Source organism: Megalopta genalis, unplaced genomic scaffold (assembly GCF_051020955.1).
Source record: "Megalopta genalis isolate 19385.01 unplaced genomic scaffold, iyMegGena1_principal scaffold0061, whole genome shotgun sequence".
In the NCBI taxonomy this organism is placed as follows: domain Eukaryota; kingdom Metazoa; phylum Arthropoda; class Insecta; order Hymenoptera; family Halictidae; genus Megalopta; species Megalopta genalis.
The window spans coordinates 380,001-397,500 of NW_027476130.1; the positions used below are offsets into that span (position 1 = coordinate 380,001).

Consider the following 17,500-nt stretch of genomic DNA (forward strand, 5'->3'; position numbering starts at 1 on the left):
CTATGATATATATATACATATAAATTCAAATTCGAAGCAACGGTCACAATTCTACTCTATATTTTTGCGGGTTATGTGTTCTTTCGTTCAATTTCTTTCATGCGTTCGTTCGATCTCTGTACACAGTCTTCACATAGGACAGACTCGTGTAGTACGCTTTCGTGGGTTAAACCCATCTCGTTTCATTTCAGGCGACGTCGGGAGCGCGTTGAAAATGTACCAGTGAAATCTCGATAGTTCTACGGATACGAATCGTCCCGAAAAAGATTTTGTCACCGCTTCGAAGCGGTGTTTCAGACGGGCGGACGTATATAAAACATATACGACACACGACACCGCCTTCCACACTCACGCTAGTTCGAACACGATTTCCATCTCTCTCGAAGACTGTTAGACGTACGTAAAATTTCTCAATATTCATAGGACCGCGACAAACGCCGACGAAGCGCCCACCATTCGCTCGTACGTATATAGGCAACAAGTGCCATCAACGCAAGCAGTTTATAAGTACGTAAACGACCCTCAGCCAGGCGTGGTCCAGGAATTGTATCCGTGGACCGCAATGTGCGTTCGAAATGTCGATGTTCATGTGTCCTGCAGTTCACACGTTGACGCGCAATTAGCTGCGTTCTTCATCGACCCACGAGCCAAGTGATCCACCGTTCAGGGTAATTTTTCCCTTTTATTCTCTCATATATATATAATGTGTATTTGCTATCCACCACATTTTTGTGTTATATTTCGGAACAAGCCGATACCCGAAGAGCTCCAACCAGCGCGCGAAGGAGATTCGGGAGTCGTCGTACAACGACATAATTGTCCCTTAAAGAACGAGATATTTCCGTCGAAACCATATATATATGTACGAGCAAATCCAAAACCACTGTTTTCTTGCAAGTTCGACGGTCGGAGCGAATAGAACATTGAAAAGCCTTCTATCGAAGAAACACAGAGAGTATATCACCTCCAAAAACGACGGGGATATGGATATTCAAACTGGACAATTATCAACCCGATACTGGATTCGAAAAGTTTCTCTCTCCTTTCGTCGTTATTTACACCGGACGGACTCACGGCCGGCTCTAGCTGGGTGTCATATATATATACGTCCCACGCTCATGCTGCCACTAGCGCGCAACAGAGTAGGGTGTCAATGACAACGACACAGCATTGAAACGAGCTACACAAGCCGGTCTCTCTTGATACCAATGTAAACGAGCATTAAGTTATCTTCAGACTGCCCGATATTTTCGTCCTTTGGACTTTCCCAACGATTCCTTTTTTTCTTTTTTTTTTTTACACCACAGCGAAGACTTGAGGAAGCGTGATTAAGCACGCTCGCATCCCTCCCTGTCCTACTACAACTGTGTGTGTGTGTGTAAAGAAAGAAAAAAGAATACATTGGCTTTCTCTCTATCGAGAAGATGGCCTACGCAACGCAGATCAAAGGCCTAATACGTGTAATATAATACGCGTCTGGCCGTGTATAAATCACGCACGAATGATCTGGTCGGGCCCAACTCTTCTCGTACGCTTATTTTTCCGTGTTGAGGCACTATCATAAAATCACACAAACCCCAACACGTGTGTGTCTTGGAAGGAAGATGGCCTACGCAACGCAGATCAAAGGCCTAATACGTGTAGTACACACGTCTGCCGTGTAAATCACGCACGAATGATCTGGTCGGGCCCAACTCTTCTCCACCACACCACATCCCAACTTTGTACATTTTTATATATTTTTGTGCGTTGGGGCACCTTCATAATCACAAACCCCAACAACACATATATCTCTCTCTCTTTGAAAGATTTGTTGTGGCCTACGCAACGCAGATCAAAGGCCTAATACGTGTAGTACACACGTCTGGCCGTGTAAATCACGCACGAATGATCTGGCGGGCTCAACAATATCTTTTTTTTTTATATGAATTCTTATCCACAAACTAATCGAATTCATTTTCTCTCCTCCTCTCCTCTCTCTTTGAGATATATTGGAACATTGTAATGATCCTTCCGCAGGTTCACCTACGGAAACCTTGTTACGACTTTTACTTCCTCTAAATAATCAAGTTTGGTCATCTTCCCGGCATCATCGGCAATGCCGAAACATTGCCGCGCACCAGTCCGAAGACCTCACTAAATCATTCAATCGGTAGTAGCGACGGGCGGTGTGTACAAAGGGCAGGGACGTAATCAACGCGAGCTTATGACTCGCGCTTACTGGGAATTCCTCGTTCATGGGGAATAATTGCAAGCCCCAATCCCTAGCACGAAGGAGGTTCAGCGGGTTACCCGGGCCTTTCGGCCAGGGAACACACGCTGATTCCTTCAGTGTAGCGCGCGTGCGGCCCAGAACATCTAAGGGCATCACAGACCTGTTATTGCTCAATCTCGTGCGGCTAGAAGCCGCCTGTCCCTCTAAGAAGATTTGTTTGTACGTTGGTAGTAAAAACCCCACCGGCAGAAGCCGAGAGCCTTCGAGATACCATAATTACGTCTATTTAGCAGGCTAGAGTCTCGTTCGTTATCGGAATTAACCAGACAAATCGCTCCACCAACTAAGAACGGCCATGCACCACCACCCACCGAATCAAGAAAGAGCTATCAATCTGTCAATCCTTCCGGTGTCCGGGCCTGGTGAGGTTTCCCGTGTTGAGTCAAATTAAGCCGCAGGCTCCACTCCTGGTGGTGCCCTTCCGTCAATTCCTTTAAGTTTCAGCTTTGCAACCATACTTCCCCCGGAACCCAAAAGCTTTGGTTTCCCGGAAGCTGCCCGCCGAGTCATCGTAGGAACTTCGGCGGATCGCTAGCTGGCATCGTTTATGGTTAGAACTAGGGCGGTATCTGATCGCCTTCGAACCTCTAACTTTCGTTCTTGATTAATGAAAACATTTTTGGCAAATGCTTTCGCTTCTGTCCGTCTTGCGACGATCCAAGAATTTCACCTCTAACGTCGCAATACGAATGCCCCCATCTGTCCCTATTAATCATTACCTCGGGGTTCCGAAAACCAACAAAATAGAACCGAGGTCCTATTCCATTATTCCATGCACACAGTATTCAGGCGAAGGTAGCCTGCTTTGAGCACTCTAATTTGTTCAAAGTAAACGTACCGGCCCACCTCGACACTCAGTGAAGAGCACCGCGATGGGATATTAGTTGGACCGCCCCGTGAAGAGCAAAGCCCACCGGTAGGACGTACCACATAATGCCAGTTAAACACCGCGAGCGATGAACCGACACTGTGACACACAGATTCAACTACGAGCTTTTTAACCGCAACAACTTTAATATACGCTATTGGAGCTGGAATTACCGCGGCTGCTGGCACCAGACTTGCCCTCCAATGGATCCTCGTTAAAGGATTTAAAGTGTACTCATTCCGATTACGGGGCCTCGGATGAGTCCCGTATCGTTATTTTTCGTCACTACCTCCCCGTGCCGGGAGTGGGTAATTTGCGCGCCTGCTGCCTTCCTTGGATGTGGTAGCCGTTTCTCAGGCTCCCTCTCCGGAATCGAACCCTGATTCCCCGTTACCCGTTACAACCATGGTAGGCGCAGAACCTACCATCGACAGTTGATAAGGCAGACATTTGAAAGATGCGTCGCCGGTGCTATAAGACCATGCGATCAGCACAAAGTTATTCAGAGTCACCAAAGCAAACGATGGACGAGTGTAAACACCCGCCACCGATTGGTTTTGATCTAATAAAAGCGTTCCTACCATCTCTGGTCGGAACTCTGTTTTGCATGTATTAGCTCTAGAATTACCACAGTTATCCAAGTAAATTTTAGTACGATCTAAGAAACCATAACTGATTTAATGAGCCATTCGCGGTTTCACCTTAATACGGCATGTACTGAGACATGCATGGCTTAATCTTTGAGACAAGCATATGACTACTGGCAGGATCAACCAGGGAACTATACAATATGTATATATAAAATGGACAAAATTTAAATCCTTTTCCATCGTCGCCTGTTTCATATATATATGTCAGGTCGACACACCACTTTTCTCTTTCAAATATGTACAAGTTTTGCCACATTCCGCGCTTGTAACATATCTTCTTTAACGCTCAATTTCTTTCATTTTTCTACCATACAGATATTTTACCGTACGCCCAAAAACGTACGTATTATATTTTTGTTCTATCGTAAAATCACATTTTTCTACGTACGCCAGCTTCGTACGTTTCTATCTTTGCCTTCATAAAATCACAAGATAATTTTATCTTCAAGAGTCTCGCTATTAACATCTTGTAAGATAAATGTACGTCCCAGCTAAAACGTACAAATACTTCAAGTTAAGTAATAATATATCATCGCTATTGACAAATTTTTAAGATCCAAGACACAGTTCTCTCTATATGTTTTAATATTTTTTATGTACTCAAATATATTCAAAGGAAAAAGTACATGGGTGATGCCATAGTCGTGGAAGCGCGTACGCTCACGCTGATCTTCTGACCGCCGGAAGCACGAAACCTCTGATCTGGGCAAAATCGGCAAGCCGAGGAAGAACGGACAGGACACATGCTGGACTGGCGAGAAAGCGTGTTCTTCCGCTCGCGCTAGGCATTTCGATTTCTGACACCTCTTGATTTAAAAAATCAGTTTTTTGATAGTTTTCTCTCTCCACTGGGCTATTCATTTTAGCCACAGTTTTCAATTGGTACGATTTGCTTCCAAATCTTACAGATGCATTTTAAAAAATTTTTCCATCGCTCGGACAGAAGAGTCGATTGCTCAGTGAGTACGAGTATACATACAAAGTGCATACGGGTAACCAACCCCGTAGGGCTTGCCACATATGGGCCATTCGGTCAAAGACACCGACCCGTGGCCACGCTGTGTGGAGAAAAGTCCGTAACGTAAACGGCACGAAACAGTCAGGACCGAAGCCCCGAAGGAGCTCTGAGACAGCTTCTCGACCGAGATCGTAGAATTGGCCCAAAACCCGCTCTGCTCCGTCCGCCTCGCACGGACCGTGTATCTCTTATAGATACCGAACGGCCGGCAAGGACGCCGGCGCCGCCGGCCGAATAGCACGCGCGCTTATGAGTGTAAACCGCTGCGGCAACAGACCGCCCGGCCGTGCTGTTGTAACATAGCGCGTGAACGAACGAAAAAAATTTTTATAGTAAACATTAAAATAAATTACACTACCGTAAACTAGACAAAAAATTACACATTTTTTCCCAATATGAAAATTTTCACAAACTTTTTAAAGTCCCATCGCATCGAGTAAACTTTTTTAATAACGCGTCCGCACGATTCTAAATGCTTAATCCATATGTGAAATCGTTCACTGATCACGAATATCGTATTTAAAAAAATTACAAAAATTTATTTTTCAAAATAATCAAAAAAAACCGAAAAATCACAAGAGTAAAGTACCATTATTTTAAACAACATGTCGTTCTAAATGCTTAATCCCTATGTAAAAAAGTTATTTAAGCAAGAATATGTAATTGAAAAAAATTAGAAAAATTTATTTTAGCCGTAAATCGAAAATAATGGGGACACCGGAGCTGTTCGAAGCGCCGAGACGCGCCGCGTACGGCCGAATATTTTCTAAGTCCCAACGTACCGATCAAGAGTAAAGTACCATTTTCCTACATTAGATTTCGTTCTAAATGCTTAATCCCTATGTAAAAACGTTAGTTAAGCAAGAATATCGTATTTTTAAAAAAATCTAATGATAGGATTTTCCAGAAAATTGAAAAAACCGAAAAATGTCAAGAGTAAAGTGCCATTTTCTGACATTAGATTTCGTTCTAAATGCTTAATCCCTATGTAGAAACGTTAGTTAAGCAAGAATATCGTATTTTTAAAAAAATCTAATGATAGGATTTTTCATAAAATTGAAAAAACCGTAAAATGTCAAGAGTAAAGTGCCCTTATTTTAAACATTATATCGTTCTAAATGCTTAATCCCTATGTAAAAAAGTTATCTAAGCAAGAATATGTTATTGAATAAAATGAGAAAAATTTATTTTAGCCGTAAATCGAAAATAATGGGGACACCGGAGCTGTTCGAAGCGCCGAGCGCGCCGCGTACGCCCGAATATTTTCTAAGTCCCAACGTACCGATCAAGAGTAAAGTACCATTTTCCTACATTAGATTTCGTTCTAAATGCTTAATCCCTATGTAAAAACGTTAGTTAAGCAAGAATATCGTATTTTAAAAAAAATCTAATGATAGGATTTTCCAGAAAATTGAAAAAACCGAAAAATGTCAAGAGTAAAGTGCCATTTTCTGACATTAGATTTCGTTCTAAATGCTTAATCCCTATGTAGAAACGTTAGTTATGCAAGATTATCGTATTTTTAAAAAAATCTAATGATAGGATTTTTCAGAAAATTGAAAAAACCGTAAAATGTCAAGAGTAAAGTGCCCTTATTTTAAACATTATATCGTTCTAAATGCTTAATCCCTATGTAAAAAAGTTATCTAAGCAAGAATATGTTATTGAATAAAATGAGAAAAATTTATTTTAGCCGTAAATCGAAAATAATGGGTCGAGCGAATCGGTCGATTGCGCCGAGACGCGCTATGATGCAACAGACGAGCGATTGGAACGCCCGAATATTTTCAAAGTCCCAACGTACCGGTCAAGAGTAAAGTACCATTTTCCTACATTAGATTTCGTTCTAAATGCTTAATCCCTATGTAAAAACGTTAGTTAAGCAAGAATATCGTATTTTAAAAAAAATCTAATGATAGGATTTTCCAGAAAATTGAAAAAACCGAAAAATGTCAAGAGTAAAGTGCCATTTTCTGACATTAGATTTCGTTCTAAATGCTTAATCCCTATGTAGAAACGTTAGTTAAGCAAGAATATCGTATTTTTAAAAAAATCTAATGATAGGATTTTTCAGAAAATTGAAAAAACCGTAAAATGTCAGGAGTAAAGTGCCATTATTTTAAACAATGTATCGTTCTAAATGCTTAATCCCTATGTAAAAAAGTTATTTAAGCAAGAATATGTAATTGAAAAAAATTAGAAGAATTTATTTTAGCCGTAAATCGAAAATAATGGGGACACCGGAGCTGTTCGAAGCGCCGAGCGCGCCGCGTACGCCCGAATATTTTCTAAGTCCCAACGTACCGATCAAGAGTAAAGTACCATTTTCCTACATTAGATTTCGTTCTAAATGCTTAATCCCTATGTAAAAACGTTAGTTAAGCAAGAATATCGTATTTTAAAAAAAATCTAATGATAGGATTTTCCAGAAAATTGAAAAAACCGAAAAATGTCAAGAGTAAAGTGCCATTTTCTGACATTAGATTTCGTTCTAAATGCTTAATCCCTATGTAGAAACGTTAGTTAAGCAAGATTATCGTATTTTTAAAAAAATCTAATGATAGGATTTTTCATAAAATTGAAAAAACCGTAAAATGTCAAGAGTAAAGTGCCCTTATTTTAAACATTATATCGTTCTAAATGCTTAATCCCTATGTAAAAAAGTTATCTAAGCAAGAATATGTTATTGAATAAAATGAGAAAAATTTATTTTAGCCGTAAATCGAAAATAATGGGTCGAGCGAATCGGTCGATTGCGCCGAGACGCGCTATGATGCAACAGACGAGCGATTGGAACGCCCGAATATTTTCAAAGTCCCAACGTACCGATCAAGAGTAAAGTACCATTTTCCTACATTAGATTTCGTTCTAAATGCTTAATCCCTATGTAGAAACGTTAGTTAAGCAAGATTATCGTATTTTTAAAAAAATCTAATGATAGGATTTTTCATAAAATTGAAAAAACCGTAAAATGTCAAGAGTAAAGTGCCCTTATTTTAAACAATGTATCGTTCTAAATGCTTAATCCCTATGTAAAAAAGTTATTTAAGCAAGAATATGTTATTGAAAAAAATTAGAAAAATTTATTTTAGCCGTAAATCGAAAATAATGGGGACACCGGAGCTGTTCGAAGCGCCGAGACGCGCCGCGTACGGCCGAATATTTTCAAAGTCCCAACGTACCGATCAAGAGTAAAGTACCAATTTCCTACATTAGATTTCGTTCTAAATGCTTAATCCCTATGTAAAAACGTTAGTTAAGCAAGAATATCGTATTTTTAAAAAAATCTAATGATAGGATTTTCCAGAAAATTGAAAAAACCGAAAAATGTCAAGAGTAAAGTGCCATTTTCTGACATTAGATTTCGTTCTAAATGCTTAATCCCTATGTAGAAACGTTAGTTATGCAAGATTATCGTATTTTTAAAAAAATCTAATGATAGGATTTTTCAGAAAATTGAAAAAACCGTAAAATGTCAAGAGTAAAGTGCCCTTATTTTAAACATTATATCGTTCTAAATGCTTAATCCCTATGTAAAAAAGTTATCTAAGCAAGAATATGTTATTGAATAAAATGAGAAAAATTTATTTTAGCCGTAAATCGAAAATAATGGGTCGAGCGAATCGGTCGATTGCGCCGAGACGCGCTATGATGCAACAGACGAGCGATTGGAACGCCCGAATATTTTCAAAGTCCCAACGTACCGATCAAGAGTAAAGTACCATTTTCCTACATTAGATTTCGTTCTAAATGCTTAATCCCTATGTAAAAACGTTAGTTAAGCAAGAATATCGTATTTTAAAAAAAATCTAATGATAGGATTTTCCAGAAAATTGAAAAAACCGAAAAATGTCAAGAGTAAAGTGCCATTTTCTGACATTAGATTTCGTTCTAAATGCTTAATCCCTATGTAGAAACGTTAGTTAAGCAAGATTATCGTATTTTTAAAAAAATCTAATGATAGGATTTTTCATAAAATTGAAAAAACCGTAAAATGTCAAGAGTAAAGTGCCCTTATTTTAAACATTATATCGTTCTAAATGCTTAATCCCTATGTAAAAAAGTTATCTAAGCAAGAATATGTTATTGAATAAAATGAGAAAAATTTATTTTAGCCGTAAATCGAAAATAATGGGTCGAGCGAATCGGTCGATTGCGCCGAGACGCGCTATGATGCAACAGACGAGCGATTGGAACGCCCGAATATTTTCAAAGTCCCAACGTACCGATCAAGAGTAAAGTACCATTTTCCTACATTAGATTTCGTTCTAAATGCTTAATCCCTATGTAAAAACGTTAGTTAAGCAAGAATATCGTATTTTAAAAAAAATCTAATGATAGGATTTTCCAGAAAATTGAAAAAACCGAAAAATGTCAAGAGTAAAGTGCCATTTTCTGACATTAGATTTCGTTCTAAATGCTTAATCCCTATGTAGAAACGTTAGTTAAGCAAGATTATCGTATTTTTAAAAAAATCTAATGATAGGATTTTTCATAAAATTGAAAAAACCGTAAAATGTCAAGAGTAAAGTGCCCTTATTTTAAACATTATATCGTTCTAAATGCTTAATCCCTATGTAAAAAAGTTATCTAAGCAAGAATATGTTATTGAATAAAATGAGAAAAATTTATTTTAGCCGTAAATCGAAAATAATGGGTCGAGCGAATCGGTCGATTGCGCCGAGACGCGCTATGATGCAACAGACGAGCGATTGGAACGCCCGAATATTTTCAAAGTCCCAACGTACCGATCAAGAGTAAAGTACCATTTTCCTACATTAGATTTCGTTCTAAATGCTTAATCCCTATGTAAAAACGTTAGTTAAGCAAGAATATCGTATTTTTAAAAAAATCTAATGATAGGATTTTCCAGAAAATTGAAAAAACCGAAAAATGTCAAGAGTAAAGTGCCATTTTCTGACATTAGATTTCGTTCTAAATGCTTAATCCCTATGTAGAAACGTTAGTTAAGCAAGAATATCGTATTTTTAAAAAAATCTAATGATAGGATTTTCCAGAAAATTGAAAAAACCGAAAAATGTCAAGAGTAAAGTGCCATTTTCTGACATTAGATTTCGTTCTAAATGCTTAATCCCTATGTAGAAACGTTAGTTAAGCAAGAATATCGTATTTTTAAAAAAATCTAATGATAGGATTTTTCATAAAATTGAAAAAACCGTAAAATGTCAAGAGTAAAGTGCCCTTATTTTAAACATTATATCGTTCTAAATGCTTAATCCCTATGTAAAAAAGTTATCTAAGCAAGAATATGTTATTGAATAAAATGAGAAAAATTTATTTTAGCCGTAAATCGAAAATAATGGGGACACCGGAGCTGTTCGAAGCGCCGAGCGCGCCGCGTACGCCCGAATATTTTCAAAGTCCCAACGTACCGATCAAGAGTAAAGTACCATTTTCCTACATTAGATTTCGTTCTAAATGCTTAATCCCTATGTAAAAACGTTAGTTAAGCAAGAATATCGTATTTTAAAAAAAATCTAATGATAGGATTTTCCAGAAAATTGAAAAAACCGAAAAATGTCAAGAGTAAAGTGCCATTTTCTGACATTAGATTTCGTTCTAAATGCTTAATCCCTATGTAGAAACGTTAGTTATGCAAGATTATCGTATTTTTAAAAAAATCTAATGATAGGATTTTTCAGAAAATTGAAAAAACCGTAAAATGTCAAGAGTAAAGTGCCCTTATTTTAAACATTATATCGTTCTAAATGCTTAATCCCTATGTAAAAAAGTTATCTAAGCAAGAATATGTTATTGAATAAAATGAGAAAAATTTATTTTAGCCGTAAATCGAAAATAATGGGTCGAGCGAATCGGTCGATTGCGCCGAGACGCGCTATGATGCAACAGACGAGCGATTGGAACGCCCGAATATTTTCAAAGTCCCAACGTACCGATCAAGAGTAAAGTACCATTTTCCTACATTAGATTTCGTTCTAAATGCTTAATCCCTATGTAAAAACGTTAGTTAAGCAAGAATATCGTATTTTAAAAAAAATCTAATGATAGGATTTTCCAGAAAATTGAAAAAACCGAAAAATGTCAAGAGTAAAGTGCCATTTTCTGACATTAGATTTCGTTCTAAATGCTTAATCCCTATGTAGAAACGTTAGTTAAGCAAGATTATCGTATTTTTAAAAAAATCTAATGATAGGATTTTTCATAAAATTGAAAAAACCGTAAAATGTCAAGAGTAAAGTGCCCTTATTTTAAACATTATATCGTTCTAAATGCTTAATCCCTATGTAAAAAAGTTATCTAAGCAAGAATATGTTATTGAATAAAATGAGAAAAATTTATTTTAGCCGTAAATCGAAAATAATGGGTCGAGCGAATCGGTCGATTGCGCCGAGACGCGCTATGATGCAACAGACGAGCGATTGGAACGCCCGAATATTTTCAAAGTCCCAACGTACCGATCAAGAGTAAAGTACCATTTTCCTACATTAGATTTCGTTCTAAATGCTTAATCCCTATGTAAAAACGTTAGTTAAGCAAGAATATCGTATTTTTAAAAAAATCTAATGATAGGATTTTCCAGAAAATTGAAAAAACCGAAAAATGTCAAGAGTAAAGTGCCATTTTCTGACATTAGATTTCGTTCTAAATGCTTAATCCCTATGTAGAAACGTTAGTTAAGCAAGAATATCGTATTTTTAAAAAAATCTAATGATAGGATTTTTCATAAAATTGAAAAAACCGTAAAATGTCAAGAGTAAAGTGCCCTTATTTTAAACATTATATCGTTCTAAATGCTTAATCCCTATGTAAAAAAGTTATCTAAGCAAGAATATGTTATTGAATAAAATGAGAAAAATTTATTTTAGCCGTAAATCGAAAATAATGGGGACACCGGAGCTGTTCGAAGCGCCGAGCGCGCCGCGTACGCCCGAATATTTTCAAAGTCCCAACGTACCGATCAAGAGTAAAGTACCATTTTCCTACATTAGATTTCGTTCTAAATGCTTAATCCCTATGTAAAAACGTTAGTTAAGCAAGAATATCGTATTTTAAAAAAAATCTAATGATAGGATTTTCCAGAAAATTGAAAAAACCGAAAAATGTCAAGAGTAAAGTGCCATTTTCTGACATTAGATTTCGTTCTAAATGCTTAATCCCTATGTAGAAACGTTAGTTATGCAAGATTATCGTATTTTTAAAAAAATCTAATGATAGGATTTTTCAGAAAATTGAAAAAACCGTAAAATGTCAAGAGTAAAGTGCCCTTATTTTAAACATTATATCGTTCTAAATGCTTAATCCCTATGTAAAAAAGTTATCTAAGCAAGAATATGTTATTGAATAAAATGAGAAAAATTTATTTTAGCCGTAAATCGAAAATAATGGGTCGAGCGAATCGGTCGATTGCGCCGAGACGCGCTATGATGCAACAGCCGAGCGATTGGAACGCCCGAATATTTTCAAAGTCCCAACGTACCGGTCAAGAGTAAAGTACCATTTTCCTACATTAGATTTCGTTCTAAATGCTTAATCCCTATGTAAAAACGTTAGTTAAGCAAGAATATCGTATTTTAAAAAAAATCTAATGATAGGATTTTCCAGAAAATTGAAAAAACCGAAAAATGTCAAGAGTAAAGTGCCATTTTCTGACATTAGATTTCGTTCTAAATGCTTAATCCCTATGTAGAAACGTTAGTTAAGCAAGATTATCGTATTTTTAAAAAAATCTAATGATAGGATTTTTCATAAAATTGAAAAAACCGTAAAATGTCAAGAGTAAAGTGCCCTTATTTTAAACATTATATCGTTCTAAATGCTTAATCCCTATGTAAAAAAGTTATCTAAGCAAGAATATGTTATTGAATAAAATGAGAAAAATTTATTTTAGCCGTAAATCGAAAATAATGGGTCGAGCGAATCGGTCGATTGCGCCGAGACGCGCTATGATGCAACAGACGAGCGATTGGAACGCCCGAATATTTTCAAAGTCCCAACGTACCGATCAAGAGTAAAGTACCATTTTCCTACATTAGATTTCGTTCTAAATGCTTAATCCCTATGTAGAAACGTTAGTTAAGCAAGATTATCGTATTTTTAAAAAAATCTAATGATAGGATTTTTCATAAAATTGAAAAAACCGTAAAATGTCAAGAGTAAAGTGCCCTTATTTTAAACAATGTATCGTTCTAAATGCTTAATCCCTATGTAAAAAAGTTATTTAAGCAAGAATATGTTATTGAAAAAAATTAGAAAAATTTATTTTAGCCGTAAATCGAAAATAATGGGGACACCGGAGCTGTTCGAAGCGCCGAGACGCGCCGCGTACGGCCGAATATTTTCAAAGTCCCAACGTACCGATCAAGAGTAAAGTACCAATTTCCTACATTAGATTTCGTTCTAAATGCTTAATCCCTATGTAAAAACGTTAGTTAAGCAAGAATATCGTATTTTTAAAAAAATCTAATGATAGGATTTTCCAGAAAATTGAAAAAACCGAAAAATGTCAAGAGTAAAGTGCCATTTTCTGACATTAGATTTCGTTCTAAATGCTTAATCCCTATGTAGAAACGTTAGTTATGCAAGATTATCGTATTTTTAAAAAAATCTAATGATAGGATTTTTCAGAAAATTGAAAAAACCGTAAAATGTCAAGAGTAAAGTGCCCTTATTTTAAACATTATATCGTTCTAAATGCTTAATCCCTATGTAAAAAAGTTATCTAAGCAAGAATATGTTATTGAATAAAATGAGAAAAATTTATTTTAGCCGTAAATCGAAAATAATGGGTCGAGCGAATCGGTCGATTGCGCCGAGACGCGCTATGATGCAACAGACGAGCGATTGGAACGCCCGAATATTTTCAAAGTCCCAACGTACCGATCAAGAGTAAAGTACCATTTTCCTACATTAGATTTCGTTCTAAATGCTTAATCCCTATGTAAAAACGTTAGTTAAGCAAGAATATCGTATTTTAAAAAAAATCTAATGATAGGATTTTCCAGAAAATTGAAAAAACCGAAAAATGTCAAGAGTAAAGTGCCATTTTCTGACATTAGATTTCGTTCTAAATGCTTAATCCCTATGTAGAAACGTTAGTTAAGCAAGATTATCGTATTTTTAAAAAAATCTAATGATAGGATTTTTCATAAAATTGAAAAAACCGTAAAATGTCAAGAGTAAAGTGCCCTTATTTTAAACATTATATCGTTCTAAATGCTTAATCCCTATGTAAAAAAGTTATCTAAGCAAGAATATGTTATTGAATAAAATGAGAAAAATTTATTTTAGCCGTAAATCGAAAATAATGGGTCGAGCGAATCGGTCGATTGCGCCGAGACGCGCTATGATGCAACAGACGAGCGATTGGAACGCCCGAATATTTTCAAAGTCCCAACGTACCGATCAAGAGTAAAGTACCATTTTCCTACATTAGATTTCGTTCTAAATGCTTAATCCCTATGTAAAAACGTTAGTTAAGCAAGAATATCGTATTTTTAAAAAAATCTAATGATAGGATTTACCAGAAAATTGAAAAAACCGAAAAATGTCAAGAGTAAAGTGCCATTTTCTGACATTAGATTTCGTTCTAAATGCTTAATCCCTATGTAGAAACGTTAGTTAAGCAAGAATATCGTATTTTTAAAAAAATCTAATGATAGGATTTTTCAGAAAATTGAAAAAACCGTAAAATGTCAAGAGTAAAGTGCCATTATTTTAAACAATGTATCGTTCTAAATGCTTAATCCCTATGTAAAAAAGTTATTTAAGCAAGAATATGTAATTGAAAAAAATTAGAAGAATTTATTTTAGCCGTAAATCGAAAATAATGGGGACACCGGAGCTGTTCGAAGCGCCGAGACGCGCCGCGTACGGCCGAATATTTTCAAAGTCCCAACGTACCGATCAAGAGTAAAGTACCATTTTCCTACATTAGATTTCGTTCTAAATGCTTAATCCCTATGTAAAAACGTTAGTTAAGCAAGAATATCGTATTTTTAAAAAAATCTAATGATAGGATTTTCCAGAAAATTGAAAAAACCGAAAAATGTCAAGAGTAAAGTGCCATTTTCTGACATTAGATTTCGTTCTAAATGCTTAATCCCTATGTAGAAACGTTAGTTAAGCAAGAATATCGTATTTTTAAAAAAATCTAATGATAGGATTTTTCAGAAAATTGAAAAAACCGTAAAATGTCAAGAGTAAAGTGCCCTTATTTTAAACATTATATCGTTCTAAATGCTTAATCCCTATGTAAAAAAGTTATCTAAGCAAGAATGTGTTATTGAATAAAATGAGAAAAATTTATTTTAGCCGTAAATCGAAAAAAAGTCTGTTCGTTTCTCTGTCTCTCTCGCGCGATCGAAGTATTGATGTTTCCCGGCAAAGTAATGGGATATTAATTAAACTTTATACACGAAATTACTCGTTTTGATCCCCGCTACACAGCCGTATACTTTTTATAATTTTGTGGAATCGGGAACCTTGAAATATTTAACATAACGCGGATCGACTGTCTCTGTCTCTTTCTAGATCGGAATAATCGATGTTTCCCGGCAAACTATTGGGAGTTTAATTAAACTTTATACATGAAATTACTCGTTTTGATCCCCGCTACACAGCCGTATACTTTTTATAATTTTGTGGAATCGGTAACCTTGAGATATTTAACATAACGCGGATCGACTGTCTCTGTCTCTTTCTAGATCGGAATAATCGATGTTTCCCGGCAAACTATTGGGAGTTTAATTAAACTTTATACATGAAATTACTCGTTTTGATCCCCGCTACACAGCCGTATACTTTTTATAATTTTGTGGAATCGGTAACCTGGAGATATTTAACATAACGCGGATCGTCTATCTCTGTCTCTTTCTAGATCGGAATAATCGATGTTTCCCGGCAAAGTAATGGGAGATTAATTAAACTTTATACACGAAATTACTCGTTTTGATCCCCGCTACACAGCCGTATACTTTTTATAATTTTGTGGAATCGGGAACCTTGAAATATTTAACATAACGCGGATCGACTGTCTCTGTCTCTTTCTAGATCGGAATAATCGATGTTTCCCGGCAAACTATTGGGAGTTTAATTAAACTTTATACATGAAATTACTCGTTTTGATCCCCGCTACACAGCCGTATACTTTTTATAATTTTGTGGAATCGGTAACCTTGAGATATTTAACATAACGCGGATCGACTGTCTCTGTCTCTTTCTAGATCGGAATAATCGATGTTTCCCGGCAAACTATTGGGAGTTTAATTAAACTTTATACATGAAATTACTCGTTTTGATCCCCGCTACACAGCCGTATACGTTTTATAATTTTGTGGAATCGGTAACCTTGAGATATTTAACATAACGCGGATCGACTGTCTCTGTCTCTTTCTAGATCGGAATTATCGATGTTTCCCGGAAACTAATGGGATATTAATTAAACTTTATACACGAAATTACTCGTTTTGATCCCTGCTACACAGCCGTATACTTTTTATAATTTTGTGGAATCGGGAACCTTGAAATATTTAACATAACGCGGATCGACTGTCTCTGTCTCTTTCTAGATCGGAATTATCGATGTTTCCCGGCAAACTATTGGGAGATTAATTAAACTTTATACATGAAATTACTCGTTTTGATCCCCGCTACACAGCCGTATACTTTTTATAATTTTGTGGAATCGGTAACCTGGAGATATTTAACATAACGCGGATCGTCTATCTCTGTCTCTTTCTAGATCGGAATAATCGATGTTTCCCGGCAAAGTAATGGGAGATTAATTAAACTTTATACACGAAATTACTCGTTTTGATCCCCGCTACACAGCCGTATACTTTTTATAATTTTGTGGAATCGGAAACCTTGAAATATTTAACATAACGCGGATCGACTGTCTCTGTCTCTTTCTAGATCGGAATTATCGATGTTTCCCGGAAACTAATGGGATATTAATTAAACTTTATACACGAAATTACTCGTTTTGATCCCTGCTACACAGCCGTATACTTTTTATAATTTTGTGGAATCGGGAACCTTGAAATATTTAACATAACGCGGATCGACTGTCTCTGTCTCTTTCTAGATCGGAATTATCGATGTTTCCCGGCAAACTATTGGGAGATTAATTAAACTTTATACATGAAATTACTCGTTTTGATCCCCGCTACACAGCCGTATACTTTTTATAATTTTGTGGAATCGGTAACCTGGAGATATTTAACATAACGCGGATCGTCTATCTCTGTCTCTTTCTAGATCGGAATAATCGATGTTTCCCGGCAAAGTAATGGGAGATTAATTAAACTTTATACACGAAATTACTCGTTTTGATCCCCGCTACACAGCCGTATACTTTTTATAATTTTGTGGAATCGGAAACCTTGAAATATTTAACATAACGCGGATCGACTGTCTCTGTCTCTTTCTAGATCGGAATAATCGATGTTTCCCGGCAAACTATTGGGAGTTTAATTAAACTTTATACATGAAATTACTCGTTTTGATCCCCGCTACACAGCCGTATACTTTTTATAATTTTGTGGAATCGGTAACCTGGAGATATTTAACATAACGCGGATCGTCTATCTCTGTCTCTTTCTAGATCGGAAGAATCGATGTTTCCCGGCAAACTAATGGGAGTTTAATTAAACTTTATGCATCAAATCATTCAGTTTGACTCCTGCAACACAACCAAACACTCTCTG

General features: G+C 36.4%; 2 non-coding genes across 2 annotated transcripts; both read right to left on the reverse strand.

The window, feature by feature from the left end:
- Positions 1 to 516: 516 nt before the first annotated feature.
- LOC143261683 (5.8S ribosomal RNA) lies at positions 517 to 671 on the reverse strand. The gene has a single exon (XR_013035754.1). It is a non-coding gene; the product is annotated as a 5.8S ribosomal RNA (ribosomal RNA).
- Positions 672 to 2,002: 1,331 nt separating this feature from the next.
- Positions 2,003 to 3,923, reverse strand: LOC143261706 (small subunit ribosomal RNA). Its single transcript, XR_013035779.1, has one exon. It is a non-coding gene; the product is annotated as a small subunit ribosomal RNA (ribosomal RNA).
- Positions 3,924 to 17,500: the final 13,577 nt, after the last annotated feature.